Consider the following 26,969-nt stretch of genomic DNA (forward strand, 5'->3'; position numbering starts at 1 on the left):
ATTGTACACAAAACAAGTCATATTAAACATATACTCTAATTATGAAACTGATTTGAACAAAAAATTAGTAGATGATGTGGGGATCACTACCCTTTTATAGTATTAAATATAAAGACATTTTAACGAGAGGAAAATGTGGATTTTTTTTAGGCACTTATTGGTCTTTGATAAATAAGTAACCCATTGACTTATTCTTTCAATGGAGAGTGACTTGACACCAATTGTTTGATGCATGTTAAATGCACTAAATAAACACAAACAGGTAAGTTGAGGTTATGTGAGGTGAATTGCTGCACATGTGGATTGCCACTGGACAATGAGAATATCTCCGTTTGATGTAACACACTAGCATCGCTTCCATGATGAGAATATATATTTTTGTCGATACGATTTTGCATGCAGGGTTTGTCGTTCGTATAATGAATAGTTTGGTAAAACGCTACTGCTGACAATGCAGCTATCAATCAAAGGATATTTATGATAAATCTCGACAAAGTTAAAGTCATTTGTTTTGCGGTCGCAATAGAGATTTCGATGACTGTTATAGAATATATGTGTAACATAATAACTATTGTGTCTGTCCTTTTATATAAAGGGTTTAATAATATTAATTTCAAACCTTCATAATTGTCATGTTATCGTAACAAAAGTATTACATGAAACGCTGGTCTAGTAAAAAGGAAAAAAATACCGGACTTAAAGGAAAATTCAAAATGGAAAGTCCCGAATCAAATGGCAAATCAAAAGATGAATTTTCCAATGCGAAATGTGTTATGACATAAAAAGTCAAATCACAAAAATACTGAACTTAAAGGAAAATCAATTCGGAACAATACATATATTTTATAATCAGATTAGAGCAGCAGTAACACAACAGTTTTGCTAGAGATCTAGATGTCAAAAGGGAATTTCAAAGTATACAAACGCTGAGGAGAGCAGTGACCTTTAGAAAGAACCTAAGGAAAAGAGCAACAAATAGATATAAATTTACAGCGGTGAAAAGAAATTTCTCGAAGATAAAAAAAATCAGGCCGGTTATATTGCCTACCTTCAACTACCACTAGTACTGTCGCCTAGTACAGATAAGTTTAAAGTCAACAAAACCAGATAAGATACACAAGAGCCTTGGAGCCCTAAGAACTGACTCCACCAGTATGGTGAAGTTTATTGGAAAAGTTTGGAGACAGGCAGGGGAAGCTGATGGTTGAGTATGAAGCTGGCGGGTTCCTTGCTGGGCTTGATCAACTAAGTCGGCGCACCTGTGGAGATTGTCGTGGACAGCGTCGAAACAATTGAGGAGAGGGGATCAAACTGATGATGAAACCAGCTGAACAGTAAAAGCACTGTTTTAATGTATTCACAGTATAAAAAAGTCACTTAATGTGATTCTACATTCATTCATACAAAAATCCAACAATTCAACCAATCTTCTGAGAAAGATGAAAAAAACGTTTACTGATAATCGTTTTATATTTTTTGAAACATTAATGGAAAAGCTATTTATAGTGCACTGATTTAATCAAAATTAAATTCATACTTTTGAAATGATCCCCTGATTACATTTCTCGTTTGTCAATTGTCAACGGTAAATATTTATTTAACATGTCCAATATTTAACGACACTAAAATAGTCGATTGACGTCTATGGGTATTTAAAGTACAATACAAATTTCCCATTTCCTGAAAACCTTATTGATAAAAATAATGCTCAATTAAACCGCACTGCTCATTTGATTAGAAAGTGAAGTTTTCTCTAATTACACGTGCATTTCTCATAAGTTAAATCCCAAATTAACTGAACTCCGAGATAAAATTCAAAACGTAAAGTCTCTAATCAAATTGCAAAATCTAAAGCTCTTACACATCAAACGAATGGATAAAACTGTCATATTCCTTACTTGGTACATGCATTTTCTTATGTAGAAAATGGTTGATTAAACCTGGCTTCAATGCGCTAAACCTCTCACTTAAACTGGTATGACAGTCGCACTTACTTTTGACAACGATGCATGAACAAAACAAACAGACACAATATGCAAAACACTCACAAATAGGGTTACAACAGTAAAAGGAACCCCACCAAAAACCGGTGGTGATTTCATGTGCTCATGAAAGGCAAGCAGATCCCGCTCAACATGTGGCACCCGCATAATAATTTTAGCCTTTTTTACCAATCTGTTTATATACATGTATTTTGCAATTACTGTAAATACTGAAAAGGTAAATCGTTTAGCACGCAAATCCTCGTCCCCTTCCAAAACAGGTAAGACTGAAGGCTAATTTGAAAAAATTTCCCAGAAGGAATATTTCAAATTGGTTCTCAACTTGATATTTTGCTTCCATGTTTGTATTCTTTAAAACCAGTCTGGTTCAATCATTGATAACTTCTGTTTTATACAATCGACTCTCGTTATCTTAAAGTTGACCAAACAGACACATTTATTTGAAATATCAAGAATTTAAAAAGCCCCAATAAGATTAAATATGATTCCAATTTGTATAAAACCCTCGTCAAAGCTACTATGTTTATACTTGTGTACAGGCATCTTTAAATTGAGAATGACATTTCACTTTTAGAAAACAAGATTGGTTTAAATAAAAATTAGAAGAGTTTGAACTGACGAGTCAATATTTTTATTCAAGCCACAACTTGTTAAACTAAAATACCTTATTTTTTTAACTATCATAGAATGTATCAAATACAATTATGTTTCCGGTTCATGAGTTTAAAATATACAGGTATAATACATCAATGAACATTCATTATGTATGTATGATATGAAAGATTTCCCAACGTCGCCATTAGCCTGTTTAGTTATAAAGAAAAAATAGCAATCTTTAAACAAATATTTGAACTTATCCTACCGTTTTCTTTAGACGCTTTCGCAGAATCGTAATAAAAACGAAATATTAGATCAAAAAAATAATCAAATATTTTTTTGGCAGCACACAAAAATTGTCGGTAAAAATAACACAGATTTATTTCAAACTAGCTTGTTTGCTTTTCGCATTAGATAAAGAGTTTAATATCGTGACTCGCAGCTTATAAAATACAAAATGAACATCTGCATACAGAAAGTCTAATAATCTTTTAAAGGTATTGATTAGCAGTTTATTTATTTCCAAGCGTAAGACAACTTCCTGCATTTATGTTAGTCATTCATTGCGAGTTTACTTAGTACGGAGATGATATAAAAAGTGCTTTTATAAAATCATATCATACATGTATTTATGCATTAAAAGAAGTAATATGTTATCTCCATGAAATTAAGGCTTATAATTAAGAATGTTATATTGACTTTGGATGAAAATTATATTCTCATGTCGCCCTTGGAACAACAGTACATTTACACTTTAACATTATTTGCATTAAAGTTGGCGCGTCTGATTTATTTAATGCTTAGATTGCAGTTTCTAAGGTTGCGTTGTCATAACGTTTTGATTATAAGAAGAAAGTAGACAATTTGAATCCATAGAATTACATAAGATATTTTTCGAGCGTAAACATAATCATTCTTATTTATGTCATGGGCTCTATGAGGATCTAGACGACGGTTTATAGAATAGAGTGTGAGAATAATGGTTTGATAATAAAATTGAGGGGGAAAATTGCGAGATTATTACAGGCTTTTTATATATTAATGGAGCGCTGGAAAATACAACACAATGTTGACTTCTTTATCTTGTTTTACGTTTTCACCTCGTAGTATGTCTGTTTGATTTTTTCACACATTGTTGTCAGTATTATTGAATTGTATGCCACTGTCATACAAGTGAGAGGTTTAGCTATATATTATACCTGGTTTACTACCATGTTCTACGTAATAAAATTATTGTACCAAGTTAGGAATAACACAGTTGTTATCCATTCGTTTGGTGAGTTTGAGCTTTTGATTTTGCCATTTGATAAGGGTATTTCCTTTCTGAATTTACATCGGACATTTTTTTTTTTAAATGTATGCACAGAATAAAATAAAAATAAATAGGAATACAGTAAAATGACACAAAAATATGGGACACATAAATGAAAGCCCCTACCATCCAGACCCTCCTTTATCAAGAACCGACTATGAATATCTAAATAATTGATGAACCTGTCGACTCAATTTGCTTTTAATACAAAGGTCCCATTGGCGTTGCACAACTATTTTGACAATATTCGTAACAATTAACACCCACATGTCTAGAGATTAACTTTTTGATAAGATTAATACCCCCCCCCCCCCCCCCCGTTGCAATAGATGGAAACTGACCATGGTGTAGTTTTCTCAAAGCAAATAACTATATTGTTTGATATACGTTACTTTGGACATAATGGACAGACCATTCAAACCCAAAGGTATTACTTAATGTCATTACATTAAAATATTACGATTAAATCATTTTGATTCTATGAAATGAAAATAAATTGCACATTGCTGATTTTAAATGAGGGCATGCAGTTTCTTCTATATTAATGAAACCTGACATTGCGTGCAGGACCCTAGAAGATAAAGTAGGAACATCATTTTTATTTGTGTGTGCACCTAACGTTTGCTGGAGTCCTTTCAACCTGAACCATTGAGATTATTAGTTTGTAAAGCATACACATAAAACGTTTGGATGCATAAATAAAGGCAACAGTAGTATACCGCTGTTCGAAAATCATAAATCGATTGAGAAAAAACAAATCCGGGTTACAAACTAAAACTGAGGGAAACACGCCAAATATATGAGGAAAGCAATGCAACAACAGAAACACTACTGTGCAACAAAAAACGAACGACAGTGCTACACAGACAGAAGCGAACTATATATAAGATAACAATTGCCGTTTATATTACCTGACTTGCTACAGGACATTTTAAGAAGAAATGGTGGTGGAACCTGGTTTTGTGTCTATCCAAACCTCCCGCGTTTATGGAAATGTTAAATATAACACTAAAATGACCAAATTACATGACAGGACTACAATACAAATAAATGAAAGAACATTCAGAACAGCAAAATACACAAATTAACAATACTATAGAACATTACGACATGTTCATAATTATTTAAGGCATCAGGTTTATAATTAGATACGCCAGACGCGTGTCTCGTCAGTTAAAACACCGAAAAGGGAATTAACATTTATTGTGGTTTATATAAGTCTCATGAAATTATATGTTGACCAATTGCATCTTCATGAAGTGAGAAAGATGGCAATTAAATAGATTGCATATTCAACTTTACTTTGTATCGTCATGTGTACTTGAATATTGCACTAGGCGATCTGCAGCCTAAACAGATAAAACGCTGGACCTAGACAGTATGTTTTATAAACGCTACTCTTTTTGTGTTCAATTACTTTCAGAAGAGACGTTTTGGTAGTGTTATATTTTATAATGGTAAATAAAAATTATCAAAATCCTCTACGGCAGACTTATTGAATGATGGGTGGAATAAATGAATTTAATTCTTTTTGATAAAAGTAACCGTGTTGGAGGCATTCAGTCCACAACTAAATAGAATATGCAAACTCATTTCATGAATCAGTAATTTTGTTATGTTTTTTTTTTATTTGATTTTACAATTATAAATAAAAGCAATGTTGGATGACTGTAAGACGCATGCGTTAAATTGTGATATGGTTTCATCAAAGTATTTAAATCAGATTCATTATATTTATGTCATCAAAGCCGAATGCTACACACTTCTCCCTAAAAAAGTCAATTACTTTCACTCTGAACCTCCTACCTTTTTTTATATAAAGAGTGATTTTTGTCGGGTTTTTTTTCGTGTACAACTTTTGAAAGACATACCTTATAAGAATGATTTACAAGAAGCTAGTAAAGAAAATGTATACAAAATGTCCCAAGTCAGGAGCCTCTGGCCTTTGTTAGTCTTGTATTTTTTTAATTTTAGTTTCTTGTGTACAATTTGGAAATTAGTATGGCGTTCATTATCACTGAACTAGTATATATTTGTTTAGGGGCCAGCTGAAGGACGCCTTCGGGTGCGGGAATTTATCGCTACATTGAAGACCTGTTGGTGACCTTCTGCTGTTATTATTGTTTTTTATATTATCGGGTTGTTGTCTCTTTGGCACATTCCCCATTTCCATTCTCAATTTTACAGATAAGACAAAGAGACCAGACACATAGTGATCGTAATAAATCCATTATCCTTCAGACCAAATGAGCTGAAAGTAACACCACGACCAAATATTCTTGTTTTATCAAACAAATAGCTAGATGCTGATACCAATACTGACGAGCATGCGTCATACAAAACTACAATATATTTAATGAACAATTTTGGTATTCAAAACCACATGTTTCTAAAGGGGTGATAGAAAAAACAAAACATAACAATAAACAAGTATCAGTAAATGAATTTGGGTAAACAAAAATATAGAAAATACAAAGTTTTCTTTTGTCATTCTTAGTTCCTGAAACGCTGATAAAAAAGGCTTGTGTCTATACATCCACGATGTGTGGAAAAACATGAATAGCCAAGGTCAATCGGAGGATATTTCACCCCGTGTTTCCAATTATTTATCAAAATGCATGTTATGAATCACGTCCGGAGAAAAACGGATAGTCAGCAAGTGATTAATTCATAAACATTAAATGAAAACAACACGCATTAGATGTTACAGTAAGCTTTTAATGGTTCTATATCATACTGTATTCCGTTAGAATTGAGTGTTTTCTAATGGATTTCTGATTCGTATATGTTCTATTTGTAGTTAATCTGCTAATCACACGATAGTACTATTTTTATGTATGTGATGTGTTGCAGGGATACATTTGCAATACTATGATTTTGAGTACATGGTTCTGCTTCATGGAAAATTAAACACATTTTACCATCCACCACGTAGTTGTCCCCAAGCAAAAGAGACTGAACATTTTTGTTGTTTTTCATTGCTTTCGTGCTTTCTGGTGGTTTAGGGCTGAGATTTTAAAACTAGCGAGTCAAACTGTATGTTTCATTATAATACGTTATTCTGATTTGCTACACTACAATCTCGCGTTATTCCTTAGTCAACTTCATTACACAATAAAATGTATCATTCATGATGACACAAGGTCCCACTATAAAGGGCACAGGCAAATTAAACAAAAACTTGATAAAAATCTTGTTTTCATGATCCTAGCTTAAAAATGTTATCTTAAGTATTGAGTGCTTCGTTTTGTAACTTCATAGGGTTGTACAAGCGTTGACCGAGCGCACATTTTCAGAATGAAGCACTTCCGCTTCATGCAAAATGTACTTCGGTCAACGCTTTAACACCCAAATGAAGTTACAAAAAGATGCATTCAATCATTAATTGGTATACCCTTTGAAAATATAACATTCAAAAGAATTCAATTATATTGTATAAATTTAATAATGATACGCATTTTAGCGAAAATGTCTTGCATTTATCTTGATTAAGACTCTAATATCATTCGAATTTATTAATAAACGTACCAGTTTTACCCTCTGCTCGTATACAATGTAAAAACAATCAGCTGCAGAGGGTCAATGATTAAAGTAGATAGTTTCTGCTGTGCTTTCACAACTAAATTGTATTTTATTGGCGTTAGATGTAATTTTAATGATTTCATCAATAGAATGTAATTATAATATACGTTGATTCAAACCGGACTTCCTCAATCATATTATTCTATTGGTGTTGAAATAATCGCCCAATGCATATCGTTGTACAATAATAATGTCTAAATAATTAAGTTTTCCTAGTAACTTCCTTGTTCTAGACACCTTTACATCGCTGGTATCACGGAACAATTCAATAATTATAAATATATATATGGAAAACCAACTGGCATCGCTCCGTTTTGAGTTAATGCATTTCCTTCAGATGTTTTCCTTGTTTTAAAATTAGATCTACGACTTAAAACACAATGATCTTTCAAATCAATCAAAAACGTTGACTCTATTGTATATACCGGTAACTTAAAAAATAAAGAGAAAACATGAACATGGACTTTCTTTTAAACCCTATAAAAGTATATAACTTTTGCGAATCCCATACTCACGCGCTATTTCATTAGGGGGCAGCCATATAGGACCTTCGCCAGACGAATTGCATACGTTGAAGTAACGTTATAACTCAACATGCCGCTTCAAAATATCGTGCGACTGGCATACAAGCGAAAGATTTAGCTAGCTACACATGTATATGACCAGGGTTCAATCCAGCATTTTCTACATGGGAAAATGCTTGTACCAAGTCATGAATATGACCGTTGTTATCAATTCATTTGATGTGATGGAGCTTTTGATTTTGCCATTTGATTAGGAACTTTCCGTTTTGAATATTCCACAAGAGTTCAATATTTTTTCGATTTTACCTTTTAATAGATTATTGTCAGTGTTTTTCTAACAATTATGTCCAATGATTTCATTTTAAAAGAGGGACGAAAGGTACCAAAGGGAAAGTCAAATTCATAAATTGAAAATAAACTGACAACGCCATGGCTAAAAATGAAAAAGACAAACAGACAAACAGTAGCACATGACACAACATAGAAAACTTAAAAATAAACAACACAAACCCCACCAAAAACTAAGGGTGATCTAACTTCACAATCTGTTTTTTTGTCGTGAGTGAAGTTTACCGATGGTTAATGTCTTAAGTGTAAATAAGAGACATTCACAAATCTGCCATTGCATGATACATAATGACATCGTATGACTCACTAATAGAGTACAAACTATTTACTCTTCTTCTGCAACTTGGTTATGGTTGGGCTCGTATGGCTCAAAGGTTTTTTTTCTGTGTAATTTGTTGTTGTATATTTTTCAGCGGATTTTTATTTTGTATGTTTAAGTTTGTCGTTTTGCTAAAGCAGTGTCTTTTTACATTAATATATTCTGTAGAGTATATCCGAAATAGTAAAAACATATTTGACTACATTGATTCCTTAATTGGTGTTTCGTTATTATAAAAGTAAGCATATGATTAACAAGTTGTACTAAGTGCCTATAAGGGGACATATAAAATGCAAATGCATGATCCAACTCTAATACAATACCCATTAAAATTCATGAGAGCGTGTTGATACGTTTTCCCCAAAGACGCATTTGTTCATTTGTAAGGTGCAATTATATGGAGGATGATCTTTTATATCGTTATTTGAATGTCAAATAGTCTAAGCTGTTTGTAGAATACAGTGTCTGTAGAGACATGTCACTTTTAAGGAAAGAATATTGCTAAAAACTAGTACTGCACCGATTAGTAAGTACATCATTAGATGGCCTCGTTAACTTTATGTGTGTTGATATTTGTGGTCTTTTGCCTTTTTGTGGATATTTTGAAAAAGGTATATTTGTTATATCCACAATGGCGTCCCCTAAGTAGTATTATCAAAGTATGGGATATTTCATCATTTGTTTTTTCTTCACTTGTATAGACTTGTTAAGATGTAAAAATCATAGTTTTGAAAAGCCTTGAAAAAACATTTCAAACGAAATTTCTACACGATATGTTATGGTTCTTATACTTTTATAAATCTCGTAATATTAACACATATTGGCTTCTTGCAAAGTTTTAAAATAGAAATTTAACTTATTTAGACTCGGAAATGTTCAATATTTTCAATTTTATTTCTAAGTTAAATGAATATTTCAAACAAACCGTCTACACCAGCCACATAGCTTAATGTTTATCTTTAGTTGGTCGTCGTAAGTTGTTAATTTCTGTGAGAGTTTGTCTCTTTTGAAGAGTTTTCTCATTGTCAATCATACCACATCTTCTTTTTCATGTTTAGAAGTCCAAATTACTGGTAAAGATGTCCTGATACTTTTACCTGAATTGCTTGTCATGTGATAGCCTCAAAGCCTGAAATGTTTATTTAGAATCAATGAAACAATTCACGTCAACAGTTTTACATGTAAGACCTGCGGATTTAGACTAGACTTCCCTGTAAGAACTTTTGTATTTGCAGAATGACTGTCACCTACTATATCATATGTACTCGTTTGCACTGTTTGCAAGTTGTCTGCATATTCAAAAGCCTTTTTACTTCCTTGTTTAAATTTCCTGTAGGTTGATATAGAACCTTTCAAATGATTCAAATGTAGAAACGTGCACTAAATAATATAAAAAGCTGAATTTTCTTCTTTTGAAGTAGTTAACCTTTTGTCAGTTACCCTCACAGCAAAAAAGTTTGAAAAGCTAATTATGACTAAATGAATTTAGAGTTATAAATCAAACAGAAGATAAAGAGAAGTAACAACAACCTGCCTGAAGAAGGAATTAAAACATGAATGAGCTGAAAACTTGCTATTGAATTTTAAATGTTTAAGACGTTTCTGTGCTAAACAATGTCTTTTACAGCTGACTGTGCATGATGTGTTCGCTCATTGTTGAAGGATGTACGGTGACCTTTAGTTGTTAATTTATGTGTCAGATGGTCTCTAGAGGAGGGTTGTCTCATTTACAATTACACCCCATGTTCTTTTTTTCATACTCACAACATTGTCTGGTTTCCTAATCTTTCAGCCAATGAAACCCTTGTTCAAAGGAAGAGGGTACCATAAGGACTTTGAAATTATTTTAAAGATGGAATGATGATACATTCAAAATACCAACGGCTAATCACAACCTTGGTATAATACATAGTAACATTCACACAAACCCCGGATGGTTTCCATTTCATAGTTGTTCCAATCCGCTTCATGAAATTTATTTTGTGGAAATTATAACAGACTTAACTTCCTTTACTAGGCGAATTTTTGTACCTGTCTTAAATCATAGGGTTGTCAAAGCGTTGACCGTGCGCACATTTCTAGAATGCAAATTGTACTTCGGTCAACGCTTTTACACCTCAATGAATTTACAAAAAGAAGAATTCTTAAATAAACTTGAAAAGGATAAGTTTAACTGCTGAATTTTGCATCAGAATGGTAAACAGTTTTAATTTGATTCACTAATAACGTACTGACGAAATCGACAAATATTTAAAACCCCAATATGTATTTATTCTTCGTGAATATAAATCGAGAGTGGGAGTATGTTAGGTGGCTTTGCAAGCAACCAATTATATTATTAATTGCTATATTAAAACGTGTTCTTTTCCTTTTTTTTCTATAAACAAACAACCAAAGCAAGTACAATATATACAATAAGGTCATGACCATCATCTCATCAAGAATTCCAATAAGTACACTAGATGTTCAGTTCGATGGTTAGTGTATCTTAGGAACCAATTCGAGACTTAAATCTAGGACAAACCAAAAATAGAACCATAAGTATAGCCGAACCCGGAAAAGAAACAGACCAAAGTTTTAATTACAAGTTTCCCAGAATGAAAAAATATTCTAAATATTAAAACTTTTTATGCAGGTAAGTGTACACTGGTTTTTTTTTAAGGGATGCCGACATTTGTTTAACTATTATACGTTTAGACGATTGTTTCACAAAACAGCTTGAGTGACAAATGACACAACTTTTATTGGTGATTTTTAAAAGACACTCCATTAGTTTCATGCCGGGACCACTCTACAATATATCCTTGTTAAAACATCCATTCTAACATACGTAGTTTTCATTCGTACATGTAATACTACAACTATAGCTTCTTGCGTTTTATTAATTACAAATGTAAGTACGTGAAACATGTGGAACGGGCATTGCTTTTTTCATGCATTCAAGGTATGTTGTGATTTTTAGGTTAATTAATACATAGGTAACTTAAAACAATCCTATGCTAAAAGAGTGAAAATAATAACTATAGAAACAGAATTGATACGATCAAACCAACGTATTCCACTTTTTACTTGTTTAATTTAAAATATTGAATGTATTTCTGACCAAAGCCAGACATTTAGAATACCACCGACACTATTTTGGGCTGTATCGGGCAACAACACCTACATCAACTGATGGTTAAAAAAAGGTTAACAATAAATGGTAGGAACTTACAGTTTCTCTTTTCTTTAAAGAAGCATGTATTTATTTTGTCTAATTGTTGTATGATAAACTATTTATTCATTGGTTTACCATTCATAATTGAGAACTTTTTAACAATCACAAAGGTGTGTGTATGATTATTGCCATATTACCATGAACGCAGTTGTGCAAGATTCTGAAACAGTAAATTGGTTAACCATTAAATGATCAATGTAAAAAAGAAAATGTCAGATGTATGCCAATACAATATAAGGTTAAACTTAAATATATTAATTAAAATAAAATTACTAGCTTTTATTATAGAAGAATACGACTGCCTAACATCTAGCAGATAAAGAACACACCGGAAAGCAGTTTGTGTCAAAATTAAAACAGTTCCATGTTTTATAAACTGATTAAAGCCCAGTGCAACGAAAACTGCACATGCATCTATATCCTGGTTCCCGGTACTACTTTCTATGTATCAGCTGATAGCCATACGCTGTTATATTGGTACTTATAAATGTGTAACAAGCTGAATCTCGCTATCGGAAAAGTCTATCTATTTGCATCTATACCTTAAGTGTATTCATTTTTTTGCATGCGCACTATCCTTCATAAATGACAATGATAGCAATGATAGCAATAGACAGTTATTATGACATTACATTCTACAGAGCATTCTGCCACAAATGTCTCGGTAAACAGTGATAGGTAATACATTATATAGATCTATTATGATATATGTTATAGTTCATGATCTACAAACATGACATTTCAGCACCGTTGTGACATTGATATAGAATATAATGTGTGGGGTGGCCTACATATCTTTGTAATAGATTAAAGTATGAATGAAAAATGGCTTTCAATCACGCGAGTATTCCTCAAGGCGGGAATGTTGATGAATATATATGTGCCGTTGAGCTTTTCCCTGGAAATAATTGAATTTGGTATTTCGACTAACGGTGAAATTATCTATGATATATTTTTTTCTTCAATCAAATTTGAATAAGAATTTGATGTCTTTGACCGAGTTCAGATACTAGTAAATAGTGTCTTGATTTAACTCAGAAACATTCTGTACGTGTCTGTTCCAAGTTAGCAGCCTGTATTTCAGTGGTTGTCGGGTGATTTTTGTCATTAAAATGTAAACGGTTAGATATCTCGTTTTAATTGTTTTAAATGTTTATGTTCGAGCTTTTTATAGCTGAATTTACGCCATGTTTTTTTTATTAGGTTTAATACTAAAAAGCAAACGAAAGCACACCAATTCAATGAAATCCCTTTAACATTTTTTTTACAGATCGAGTCCATTCTACAAATAATCAAGATATATATAGCAAACCTTCCAAGAGTAATATGCTTCCAGTTTATTGTGTTATTTACGTAACTGGTTCCCTTTTTATATTTTTATAAGTTACTTGCCTAGAATAATGCATTTCTATTTTACATAGACACAAGTGCTACCAGTCTAGAGTTCTGTTTAGTTGATTTTGATTGTGGACAAGTCATGTACAGTAGTTTAGCTTTATAATGATTAGATGAGTTATATATTACAAGAAATTGGGAAACCATCAGGATGTTCGAACGCCTTTGTAGCGGAATATAACTTGCATAACTTGTCCAGACAGGTTGCCAAATCAGTTAAAACGCATGTAAGAAACGTTTATCAACTCCTGTATTGACATCTACAAGTATTCAAATATTATTATACTTTTTTTGAGTGTATATGATTGAAACGATGTCATGGAGCTTGAGACACTGATTGTGTTAAACGTAGCATGTCTTACAACACCGGTACCATTTTTACACACAAAAAAAGAGCGTCATCATTCAGCAACTGACACCGGTGACAGAGTATACAATGTTGAGTCTTCTTGTCAGGATAACAGCACGTTGCTGTATATTTTTTTTTTAAATACTGCAGCCGATATCCATCGTAGTTTTATATCAGCAAGAACAAATATACCAAGCTTCTATTTTTCGAAACAGTCTGTATTTTACAGACTATTCACTGTATACTACTTTGGCGATCATTTTATCCATGCAATCGTGTTTAAATATACTCATATTGTACAACAACCCTAAACTTTTCACAAGGAAAAACACATCATTATATAACAACTAAACAATAAGGAAATATAATTTAAACGAGACCAGTCTTTTCGTAGAATATATTATTTGGTTAGACACATGAATCAGAATTGATTATTTTGTTGAAAATGACACCTAAGCAATTCGTTGCAAGTTATATAATTGAATAAAACCCGTCCTTCAACGTGACTGGTTTGCTGATAAATCATTGGTAATTCTATTTGTCAGTGATTTATTACAAAAGTTATGTAATCCAAAGTTAGAATGAACAAGCTTTTATTAATGCAATATACAATTATTTTGCGGAACCACACAAGTCTGCACAAATATGCATGCGATTACATTGTGTCTATATCGTGCAAGCAAATATAATTAAGAATGGAAACACTGGGTAAGAGACAACAACCAGACCTAAAAGCATAACCCAGTCAAAGGCTTCAAATGGGTTTACAGAAAATCCTGGAATGGTAGGCTTGGTTCAGCTATCACATGTACAATAATCTACATGTATGTACTAGTTCAGCAAAATAGACACCACACTTTACTCCGAAACATATAGGTGAACCAATATTAAAATCTTACAAGAAAAAGAAAGGCCAAGGGTGTCTGATTTGGGATAGGCGCAACAATTTGGCGACCAGTGTTTTCAACATCTTTCTCGAGATCTCAAACCTCCCGTCTACTTCTAGTCAATGTTTAAGCGACGCGCAAAATGCGTATTTACAGTCTGTTAGCATTCACCTCTAAATTAATAAAAGTTGGTGCATGTTCCAGCATGAATACATTGCAGGAACTCTAGAAACCAAGATTACAATTTATAGTGTGTCCAGTCATGGTAAAAGACTGCTCTTTATTAAATCACTGACACTACCTTTAGTAAAAATTAAACATTTTGTTTTAAGATTCCAAAAGTTTGCTTTAAGGAAAGCTCTAAAAGAGGAGGACGGACTTCATTTTACATTTAAACATAAGTCCCGTTACATGCTCCAGTGTTTGAGTATTAAGTTATTAACTTCTAATATACAGTCATGTGACAAAAGTGAGTTCTCACTCAAAAATGTCCTATCATTTCAACTAAAATCGATATTTTTCAAAAAAATATGAACAAGTAACTGTATGAGCGATTTTTATAAAATAGATACATGTATATAAATATAGCAACACATCGAAAAGATACAGGATATACATAGGGGTTCGACGGAACCGGAAGCGCGATAAATGTGGAAAAAAACTTGCGTGGTAAGTATAGCAAAAATAAGCAATAAGTGCTGAAGAGCAATCAATTTCGGGATTGGTGAACGGCATATATATGTTGCCTAGGTACCTCCATTGTATTTTAATGGCAAATGTAAGTAAAACATCATTTATATGACGACAGAAAAACATGTCCTTCCGTAGGATGTATCGATTACAGCTTACCTATGTGTTAAAAACGTAAAAATAAATCAATCAATAAATGAACATCAAATGTAAAAAAAAAAAAAATATTGTTGGAAGCACTGTCACTATAGTCTCTTAGAACGTCGATGGGTCATGACCTTAAAACGTGAGTGGCAATAAAGCAATTAATGACATAACATAACCCCGATAGTGTTGTTTGTGTAGTAATTATTTACAAGCCTAATTAAGCGGTTCACCTCAAAGAATCAATGTTAATTGGTATAAGGTGATGTGGTATGAGTGCAAATACTAGTAAGACAACTTCCCATTCAAGTCACAATAAGTAAAAGGTAAACCATTATAAATCACGGTATATTTGTTCACGCCATGCTAAAAGGGCCCCAAAATAATAAATGTAAAACCATTCAAACAGGGAAACCAACGGTTTAAAAAAGATTTGATCATAATAAAATGATTGTTAACAAATATGTTTTAACAACCAATTCAACATAAATTATACTCTGATACATTTTTTGTACCACATCTCTCGACAAACTTGAACGTTTTTTTTAGGAATTCTAGTAAATCATGGTGAATGCGATGACAAGCAAGGGGGATTGCTTGGTATTTGGAATACACTACTATAGTAGTAATTGCGAAATTTATGCGAAAAGAATGACAAAATCGTGCACAGAAGACTAACTTTGATGTTTGTATGCATTGGTTCAAGAATAACATCATTTTTCACCGGTCACTTTTTTCATATGACTTTAACCTGGGAACAGTATATTTCTTTAACCAAAGGTTCCATATAACATCAAAGATATTGCATAAATTTACAATTTGACGACAGTTTCTTCCTGTCGGCTGCAAAGTTATATACATAATTACAATTCACAAAAATTCTAGTATGATTATTTTCATTATCAAAACATTCCTGACCGTTTTCATTGTTAATATGTTCATATTGTTTATCATATTAAAAATTCTAATTAAGATTTTTTTTCATTCTCTTAAAATGAATAACTGCTGACATCGAAACATTTATGTAAGGAATTATATCTATAGTTGGTTAACAAAGAATCAGCTTTTAATAATTCATTATTAGCCATCTTTGTATTTTAAATCATATTTTATCGACTGTATGCTATAATTCCAAACTTTGACATTTTATATATAGTACTAAAGACATATTTGATAGCTGTATATCTATTTATGTTTTGTCATAATTTGATATTTATCGATTTTTTCATAGATGTAGTATTGCCAATAACCTTATGGTATGGGTTTTGCAAGTCACAACCTATTACATAAAGAGATAGATATCAAAAGGACACTCCAAATTGTAAGTCGAAAAGAAACTGACAACAGCATGGCCAAAATAAAAATAAAGACTAACAGATATACAATAGTACACAAAAAGGAACATAGAAAAACAAATATTAAGCATTAATTTGCAAGAAAACCTACAAAAATCTGGGAAGCGAGGTCACAGGGTAAAGACTTACCAGTAAAAGTCATTCGACGCAGTCATGTATGCAATAGGTATATGTTGTTTAACCAGTAGGGAAACATGCAGTTATAGCATTTTACCAATGTTAAAATCCCATGAGTCTATAAAGAAGACACAAACCAGGATTCGGTTTCGCAAAAAATATAACACCAACTTACGGCAAATATTGTTTGTATAAGTATACTGATTTGTCCATGATCAATATGAGTCGTAAGGTTTTTTTTGTGAAACCAACTCCTGGGTAATAAATAAGACGAGAGTATCGCATGAACTACAATACGAGCGAGATCAGGTCGTCGACAAGGCGGATCGAGGATGCATGCACCAACCATCCACGCCGGGTCAGAATGTCACAAGCGAAAATAGGACACAATAACCTCAGCTTATATAAGTAATTTGCAACTCAAGACGTTACAAAAATGCTTAAATTACAACACTTCTACACTACCAATAATTTACCCACACTTTTTTGGTACATTTCTACCCTCGTGCATATCAGTACTGTAACTTAGGAAAGACTGAAAACTTATAATGTTATACTTTCAATGAAATCAGTACTGATTTTGTCAGTATTATTTCAGTACTGATTTTTTCAGTACTATTTCAGTACTGATTTTTTTGCACTGTTTCAGTACTGTTATTTTCAGTACTGTTTTAGTACTGTATAAGGACTGATTTTGTCTTTACTGTTTGGAGACCAAATTTGTTTGTACTGTTCCGGTACTGATTTATTTAGTTATGATCAGTACTTTTAGTTTAGACATAATATATACACATATTTGTATATATTTCTGTTTTATCAATCTTATTATAACTGTTCATGTACTGCATACATTTCAGTACACACATTAATAGATCACTATGTTATTTACAATGTTATTTTTCCAAACCAAATGTTAATGTTTTAATGCTAAATCGATTCTAAATTAAAAGAAAATTATACCCAATAAGGAAGATAATTGTGTTTTAATAGCAAGATATTGCTGGTTTATAGAAGTCACGACTTTCTCAGGTTTTACACAAGGTGTCGTGTTTCAGTCGTTTTTTAACAAATAAATTATTATAAATTTAAACTAAAACAGTAGATTTTGTGTGGGATGATTTTAATGTTTACATACGAAGTTTTATTTCTTTCTTTTAGACAAAGACAAAATTGGATTAAATTTGAGTTTGTCATAAAATAATTGTAGTTATAAAGAACAGATCTTATATAATCGGATGTAATAATATCGAAGGCGATTTTGTGTTTTTTGCCTTGGGATTTTTGTTTATCTTTTTCTTAGACTATTCATAAAAATGGATTAAATGTGACATTGTTATATAAAATACGTGTAATTATATACATAATAACACTTAAATTCCAGAAACGTTATAAAAGTGCAGCTGAACGGAAGCTAAAACTAGGGGCTACATGTACCAGTAGCCTGAAGCTCTCCATAGATAAACAAAAATATTCATTTGATTGCAACATTAAGATTATTAAACACATATACATGATCAAGACGGTCATTGATGTGAATAACTCAAGAGGGGCGAAAGATACCAGAACGACATTTAAACTCATAGATAACAAAACTGACAACGGCCTGGTTAACAAAGAAAAAGACAATAATAGTACATAAAACACAACATAGAAAAAAAAGACTACGCAACTTGAACCCCAGTAAACAGTAGGATTGATCTCATATAACCAGAGAGAGAAGCAGATCCTGCTCCTCGTGTGGCACCCGTCATGTTGCTCATGTCAAAGAAGAATCAATATTCTGGAGGAGTATATATTTTTGAGTTTTTAAGTTGAAATTAAAAACAAACACCAAAAAAAATATATGATCGCCAATGAGACAACTAATTACCAGAAACCATAGATGTAAGCAGCTAAACTAGGTTACCGTAACGCTTGCAAGGTTCATTTACTAGTATATCTCATGTTGTTGGTCATGTGTGCAGTTCTTAGTATTCTCTGTCTATGATTATATTTCTAAACATACTAACAGGAAACAGTTCCCACTATACTAAAATTTACGAAATGATCGCTAAACACAAAAATGGTTTAAATCATACAAGCGAAAAAAACTCTTATGACTAGATAATAAAGCTTATAAGAAAAAGGCCACACACATGAAAATAAGTTACCATTTGCATTTAGCAGTACAAATACAATAAGTTTCAGTTGTCAATTTGGCATATATTGTCTTCTTTGTAGATCGTATGTAATGATCACTTATCTATTCATAATATCTCTCTATTTACTACAGCTTTCGCAACAACAAAAAAAGCAAACAATGGACACAGATGGCCAATTGACGACAAACACTCATAATAAGAGTCAAAAGTCAACTTCGGTTATGCTGACTTATTTGTAAATCTTATATTTTGATTGTTGCTGCTGTTTATAGATTCTTTCTATCTTCAATAGCTTTCACAAAAAAACCAAAATCCGTGAAATCATCATTTAAAGGCATAATTCCTTTGATTTTTTATGCAAATGTCATATTACAGTTTGCAAAAATGACCAAAAAAATCGACTCTTAAATTTCTTAAAAATATGCTCTGAAGGAAAAAATACTTTAAATGGGTTTGTTCGGTTTCACATTTCACAGCCCTCCGCCTCAGTTATTTTTCTTCAAATGTTAAATTTCCTCGTGATCATAATAGTTTGTTACTCAGTCTGTTTTTCCCGCTAGGGTTTAATTATTTTTGTGACAGTTATGATTTCTATATGAAATATAGTTGCTATGTAGAGTAAATGCCACATTTAATTTCTGCTCAGTTTCAAAATATTTACTTTCTTCTGGTATTTACATAAGCACATCTTTTTGTAAACGCATGTCTATTGGAGCCTTCTTTAATTATATCAAAGGCAATAACATGACATGGTTTTAATGCCAAACTGTAATGCGGGGTTCACACATTGCCGATTATTGCTCCCGATTGAGATCAGACAGCAATACGACACGAAAAGTGTAAAAGTCGGATTAGTATCCTCAATTATCTGGAATGTCCTATCATTGTCTGAACGCATTCGTTTCAGTTCGTAACAGATTCCTACGGATCGGGAAGTGTCCGAATAGTTCGGCAAAGCATCCCGACAGTTAGGTGCGTCCCGTAACATTCGGGGCAACTCAGCCGATTTTGTCTAGTCGGATTACAATCGTGGCTATGTCGTGACAGATTCTGCTGTATCGGATCGAATTCCGAACAATGTCTTGTGTATTCTGGACGGTGTCCTGTGGAACGGGAATGATCCGGAGTAATTTTTCATAGTTGTTTTTCTGCCGATTGAGTCCAGATTGCATCCAGATCTTGTCGATTGCGAACCGTTTTATGCCGAAACCGTTCCGAAACAGTCCCGTTATTAATACGAAATTCGTCAATGGTACCCACGTCAGAGTCCCGACAATTACAGAATACAATACGACTGAGACCAGACAAAGCCGTTTGCAATGCGATAGAGCGGACTATGATAGGATTACGTTCCGACAGAACTTGATCATCCCGAATATGCCGACAGTTTTCGAACGGATAACTTCCGTCAGCGTCGGTTCACTGTCCGGTCCTTGTCTGATCTCAGTCGGATAACATTCGGTAGAGTCGGGACGCAGTCGTGACAGACTCGGTCGAATTTTACCTGGCGAAAAATACAAATCGGATAAGAAGCGGATTCAGAACGGTATTATCGGGACTAATTCGCTTAGAAACGGTTGAATATCGGTGCTTCCTGAATACTATCTGATTGTTGTCGTGATCAAATTATTTTTTTTACAAATTTTAATTTAAGTTTGAATTTCCATCCACGATTCACAGGATCTTGATCAGACTTTTAATAAATTTTAATCGGGAATGGTCCTATCAAGAACGGTAGTAAAAATCGTGAATGTGTGACCCCAGCTTAAAACGATATCAAGGGAGAAAATTTGTTACCAAAGACCAACGAAAAACAACAGTTACACACCACTGGAGTGAGATTTTCCGAATACTTTCCTAAGTCAGGAGCCTGTAGTTCAGTTGTTGTCATTTGCTAATATCTGTCATATTTGTTTTTCGTAAATTGTTGTTACTAATTTGGCAATTAGTTTTCTTAATTGAAATGTTTCATAGTTTCACGTCTGAGCCTTGCATAGGCAACTATACGGTATAAGATTTTCTTATTGTTGAAGACCGTCACTAACATTGAATATAACTGCTTGCATGTACTACATTTAAGTTTTCTCGCTGGTAATCATACCACAGCTCCTTATTTTTAGTTTGAACGAAAATTATATGAAGTCAATTCTTTCATATGAAGAAATGGCGACAAGTATAGGAAAATGAATGACAAATTACAAAAAAATTGAGTATGTTCAACAGATAAAAGAATATCGGTCAGTACTATTATATTTAAATTGTAAAAATGTGTTTTTTTTAATTATCTAGAGACTGATCTCTCGACGTACGATATTATATATTCTTTTATGATGGAAAAAAGTTCTTCAGTCCCCAAAGATAAAAAGCAATTATGCTTTGTTCAATAATTTGACTAATCAACAATATGTTGCATTCGACCCTGCACATACTTCCGTGTAAACTAATGTTTCAATTATATATTATAATGTACGTTTAAAACCTACCCGTAACATTTCTTTTGTTATCAGAGGGACATTAAATCATTTTTATTCGAACGGGTATTCCCCTTTATCATTGTTATAATTGTTTCTTTCGATATTGTTTTACCGGCTTCGCGTCGTTAATCAAACATTAATTTATTTTACATCATTAATTCATATTTTACATCATTGTGACCCATATTCGTTTATTGTATTCGCGACTTTTAATAACAAGTCTATACCTTACAAAGATATTTAAACTCAAGAGTTCCTTTTTAATATACATTTTTTGTCTATGACAATATCGTTTCCATCATTTTAACCGCTACGTCTCCATTCACAAGGTTTCGTATTCAAAAACGTCACGATTCCGGCCGGACGTGGCGGCGTACTTATACATCCGTCACAGCACAATAGGTGCCGCCTTAACATTTGATTTTAGTGTTCGATTGGTATAGATGAGACAAAAAGATGTTCTTCACAGAAGCCTACTATTGACGTTGAAACATTATTAAATCTGTAAACATATACCTTTCTGGTTTTCATAACAAATATGTGAAACTCGTTGCAATATCTATGAAGGTTCGAACGAATTACATTTAATTGACATGAACCACTAAAACAAACCAAAATGAAAACAAATGTGGTGAACTAGACAGTGTTCTCCGCTAGTGATGCACGTCGGTTAAATCGTTATTAAATCTGGAAAGCTTGTTCAACAAAACATTTATTTAGTTGACTAAAACGCTAGTTATCTCTTATCTGTTCTTTCGACATAACCAAATTCATAAACCTTAGGTCCATGTAAATACACTGAGCCTAAGCTGGTATCAGAATTGCATATGGGATGCTTATACGTTTCTCAAAACGTACTTTTCGAACTTTGTAGAATTTATATATTAATAATAATTTGCATTCTATGAAAAAAAGAGATAAAATTAACGATGAAAAATTTATTTGATATTAGCTCCCCCGACTTTGACTGTTTTATCTTTAGCATGGAATCCGACACGGACGCGTACCTTATACAATACACATGATAAAGTTTTAAAAATTGATGTTTCAACTGAATCCCACGCACATATCTCTTTTTACCAACATATTTTTTTCTGTGTGATTCGGTCTGTTTCTCGATATTAAAACTTAAGAACTAATGATCGCGCAACAACATTAAGACAATCATTGTAATTTCCACCCATCGATCACGTTCCATAAATATCCTATCGCTTCTATTATTTCTTACTCTACTGAACATTTAGGATAATGTAACAATTATTCCAAAAATATCATTGGAACTGGAGAACTAAATGATAACAGCATACCTGATAATAACACATAATAAATAGCAAAACATTAATGTTTAAAATAATTGACCTTTAATTGTTTTATTGTCGAAAGTGATACGTATATATTTTAATGTCTCATGTGACCGAAATCATGATTTGAAACTTGTACTAACTTGTATGTGACTTGTAAATCGATTGTCAAAGATCTTAAAAGTAGATCAAAGGATAATTCTGTATTTTCGAAAAATTTCATGAAATGCACACACAATGTAATACAGTCAAATCCGTTTTAAGAGATCACTTAAGGGAGAGCTAAACAAGTGGTCTTTTAAGGCAAGTGGTCTTTATTGAAATACAGATTCAATTTATATGAAATGTACTACAGAGGGATCTAAAATTAATGGTGTTTTAACATAGGTTTTTACTTAATACAAGTGGTCTCTTAAGCATGTTTGACTGTATAATTATGTGTTTCCCTATATAAAAAGTAAAAAATACTAAACCAAGATCTTCTAAAGGATAGGTGTAATTGTGGACCTGGACAACCATGTAATACCGTTTACTTTTGGTGTTTGCACCATTTTAGGCCGACTTGCCAATTTTAAAAAATGGCGATGCGGCTAGATTTATAGTCAATAAAACAACAAAAAGTAAAATCAAAACAACAAATTACCAATCACTGAAAAATATTGATGATGCCAAAGGGTAAACAAACACAAAATAATTACCCAGTGGCACGTGAATCCAACCGGAAACCAGAGTTTGAACTTCGAAATGATGAACAGTTAATAAAGTTCCTGTTCCACACCATACGCCTGTTATGTTGCATTGTTCATCGAGTATGTTAATTGAACGATAAGGTTCATGCAGTAGAATGTGAGAAATATCTCTAGTTTTTCCTTAAAACATTACCAAGTTCATAACCGAAAAGTACATATGAATAATCCTTGAATTCCATCAAACAAAAACAAAGTTGTTTTTCTTTCCATCACTGTATTTAATTGAAGGCAACGCACAAAATCAGATGACATTTTTTTCTGATTTTTGAACTGCAATCTTTAATTATGTTTTACATCGGAAATTATTTATTACTTTTATGTCAGACATGTCAGAAAGCAATGTTTTGTAATTATTTATAATTGCATAATAAGATTGCTTGTAAGAAAATCAAGGACAATTTAATAGTTTATTTAGGAATTATAATAAACTTTTGCAAATATCAAAGAGCTACGTAATGAAGATAATGAAGACGAAAGAAAACACTTTGACCTTCATTAGCATATCAAAATGTTTAGACGGTCCATAGTGTGTGAAGATAATTGTTTTGCTCTAAGCATTTTCAAGTATTTTCTCTCTCTCCATTTAATTGATTGGTCGATTAAAAATAGAATAACACTTTCAAATTCAATTGTTTCACTTTTTTTCGTTTTTAGAATTTTTGAATGGTTTTTATAAAATACCATATAGGATGTACTCGCATATATTCAGTATGTTTTTTGCTAGCCAAAATACATTGTTTAATCCTCTATTTTCTACATAAGAAAATGCTTGTACCAAGTCAGGAATATGACAGTTACATGTATATGCAGTCGTTTGATGTGTTTGAGCTTTTGATATTGCCATTTTATTAGGGACTTTTCTTTTCGTTATGAATTTTCATCGGAGTTCAAGTTTTTTTTATGATTTTACTTTTAAACACATGACTGTGTTTTTGTTTCATATTACTACTTGAATGATTTTTGAGTGCAGCATAACCTTTCACATATAAGATCTTTCATATCGATGTTGACAAATCTTAAAATAGAACATATTTATACTGTGACATGTTATAAGTAAAAATATTATGTAATAAAAGGATCACGGATCTTGGACTGATATTATGACTAATAATAAAACTGATATGTAGCACGCCACGTAATTATAATCTAATAGTATCACACAGCTTTATTAAACATGATGCATTGTACCTTTACTTAGAATCGGTGGATGAATAAATGAATGAGTCTTTATTGCAAAAGCATAGATATGATATGGCAAAATTAACAGCATAAATATTCCATCGAATATTCCATGCAGCTTTTACATAGTTACACAATTTGATCGTAAGAAACTTAAATGTACTATAAGCTTGTAGTAAATTTGATAAGTTGAGATTATCAGGCCAATGACAATAGAACTTTGGTTAAAATTGTGTTCGTACAGATATATAAGCTGGACAAACAAGAACAGAATGGTATTCATCTTCAATAAAACTCATTTTACAACATTCACATAAACGATTTGCTCTAGGAATATTATAATATTATCATTATGAATGAATTGACAGCAGTACCTCTCTTTTACTTAAGGTGAGACCCTTTTGAATCAATCAATCAATCAATCAATCAATCAATCAATCAACCAATCAATCAATCAATCAATCAATCAATCAATCAATCAATAAGTTTTTGTGAGATTTTTAAATTAAATGTTGCTTTTCCATTGATACATTTATTTAACTGATTTTTTTCTAGTTGTTTGCTTTTAAATTACATTTACTTCAAAACAAGTCCCTCAACTATTAATGAAATAGCTTAGAGCACCAATGAGAAGAGATACAGTGAAACCTGACAAAACCGAATCCTGTATAAACCGAAAACCTGTATAAACCAAATATGTTCGTAAGCACCGTCATTAAATAAAGTGAGTTGTGAATTAACCTGATTAAGGTTCCACTAAAGTCAACATATACGACACTTCATAAACATCTAAACTTTGCCTGTATGTATCAACCTATAATGAATAAAGTCAAAAACTATGAGAACATACGTTCATTTAAATATACTTAACACAAACACACATTATAAATTGTAAATAAACTTGAAATTGTTATGTTGTGGCCAAACCGGTTCTTGGGGTGAACACTAAATTTTCAAAAAATCTGGAGGCCTGCTAGACGACTTATTTTTTTTTATAATTGGTATGGACGAATACTGTTCTATATAATGCAGGGCAAGCTCATGTTGATTTTTCATAAAATGTATTGATTTACAAGTTTTAGTCAATTTCATGTATCTAAGTGAACGAATATCGAAGGTACAATACAGAAATTTGACAAATATGCCATTTAAACATATGTATGTGACAAAACAACATGCGCTTGCCCTGCATCATACATGTAACAGTATTCGTCCATACCAATTTTAAGCAAATTAAGTCGTCTCGCAGGCCTATATAAAATTTGGTGTTCACCCCAAGAACCGGTTTGGCCACAACGTAACAATTTCATGTTTATTGACAATTTACATAGTGTGTATATGTTAAGTATGTTTAAATGAACATATGTTCTCATATTTTTTGACTTTATTCATTATAGGTTGACAAATACAGGCAAAGTTTAGATGTTTATGAAGTGTCCTATATTTTGACTTTAGTGGAACCTTAAACCGAACATCGGCAAAAATCGAACAAATTCTTAAGTCCCGAAGTGGTTAGGTTTAACCAGGTTTCACTGTACATTTCCGCATGTGCATATGATAAATATGGAACATAGGTTTAACCTTGATGTCTTTGTAATTTTCTTTTATCTGTATCAATATTAAGTTAGTTCTAATGTCTCTTGTGTTACTTTAGTTCTATGATGGACAAATGTACCAAGCACTGGTAGCATTATGTAACTGAAAGCTTTTGAAGTAGCAATACTTTGTGTTAATTACCTAATTAGAACAGAAACAAAAAATGTGTTGGTGGCCGATTAACCTAAATAAACGCGACGTGCTGCTTTTTATAAGGCATTGTTTTGTAAATGCATCCGGAAATGTTATTTAAGGACTTTTAGTATAATATTTAAGATTGACCTAAAGAGATCTTTATCTACATTAAATCGATTGTTAGTGCGTCATAACATTAACGACATTTAAATGATGTAACCGTTTAAAGAACATGTAGGTGTTAATGAGATCTAATTAACTAAAAGTAGTTTAATTGTACCATTGAAAATGCATCGTTTTTTTCTTGAATTACAATTGTCTATAACTGATGATGTTTTCTCAATGAAATGATTTTGTTTGCTTGCCGGTCTATCGGGATGAAGGATAGAAAATTCGAACTGCATGTCATTCTGTCTTTTAAAGACACTGCATGCAATTTCCTTAATCCGACTGGACGTAGCAGAAAATTAAAATACTCAAGATAGCCAAATGGATGGCTCCCCCAGCTAGGGTCTTTCAAGTGAGCACATTTCTATACCCAAATCAACTCTTTAT

Source organism: Mytilus trossulus, unplaced genomic scaffold (assembly GCF_036588685.1).
Source record: "Mytilus trossulus isolate FHL-02 unplaced genomic scaffold, PNRI_Mtr1.1.1.hap1 h1tg000024l__unscaffolded, whole genome shotgun sequence".
NCBI lineage: Eukaryota > Metazoa > Mollusca > Bivalvia > Mytilida > Mytilidae > Mytilus > Mytilus trossulus.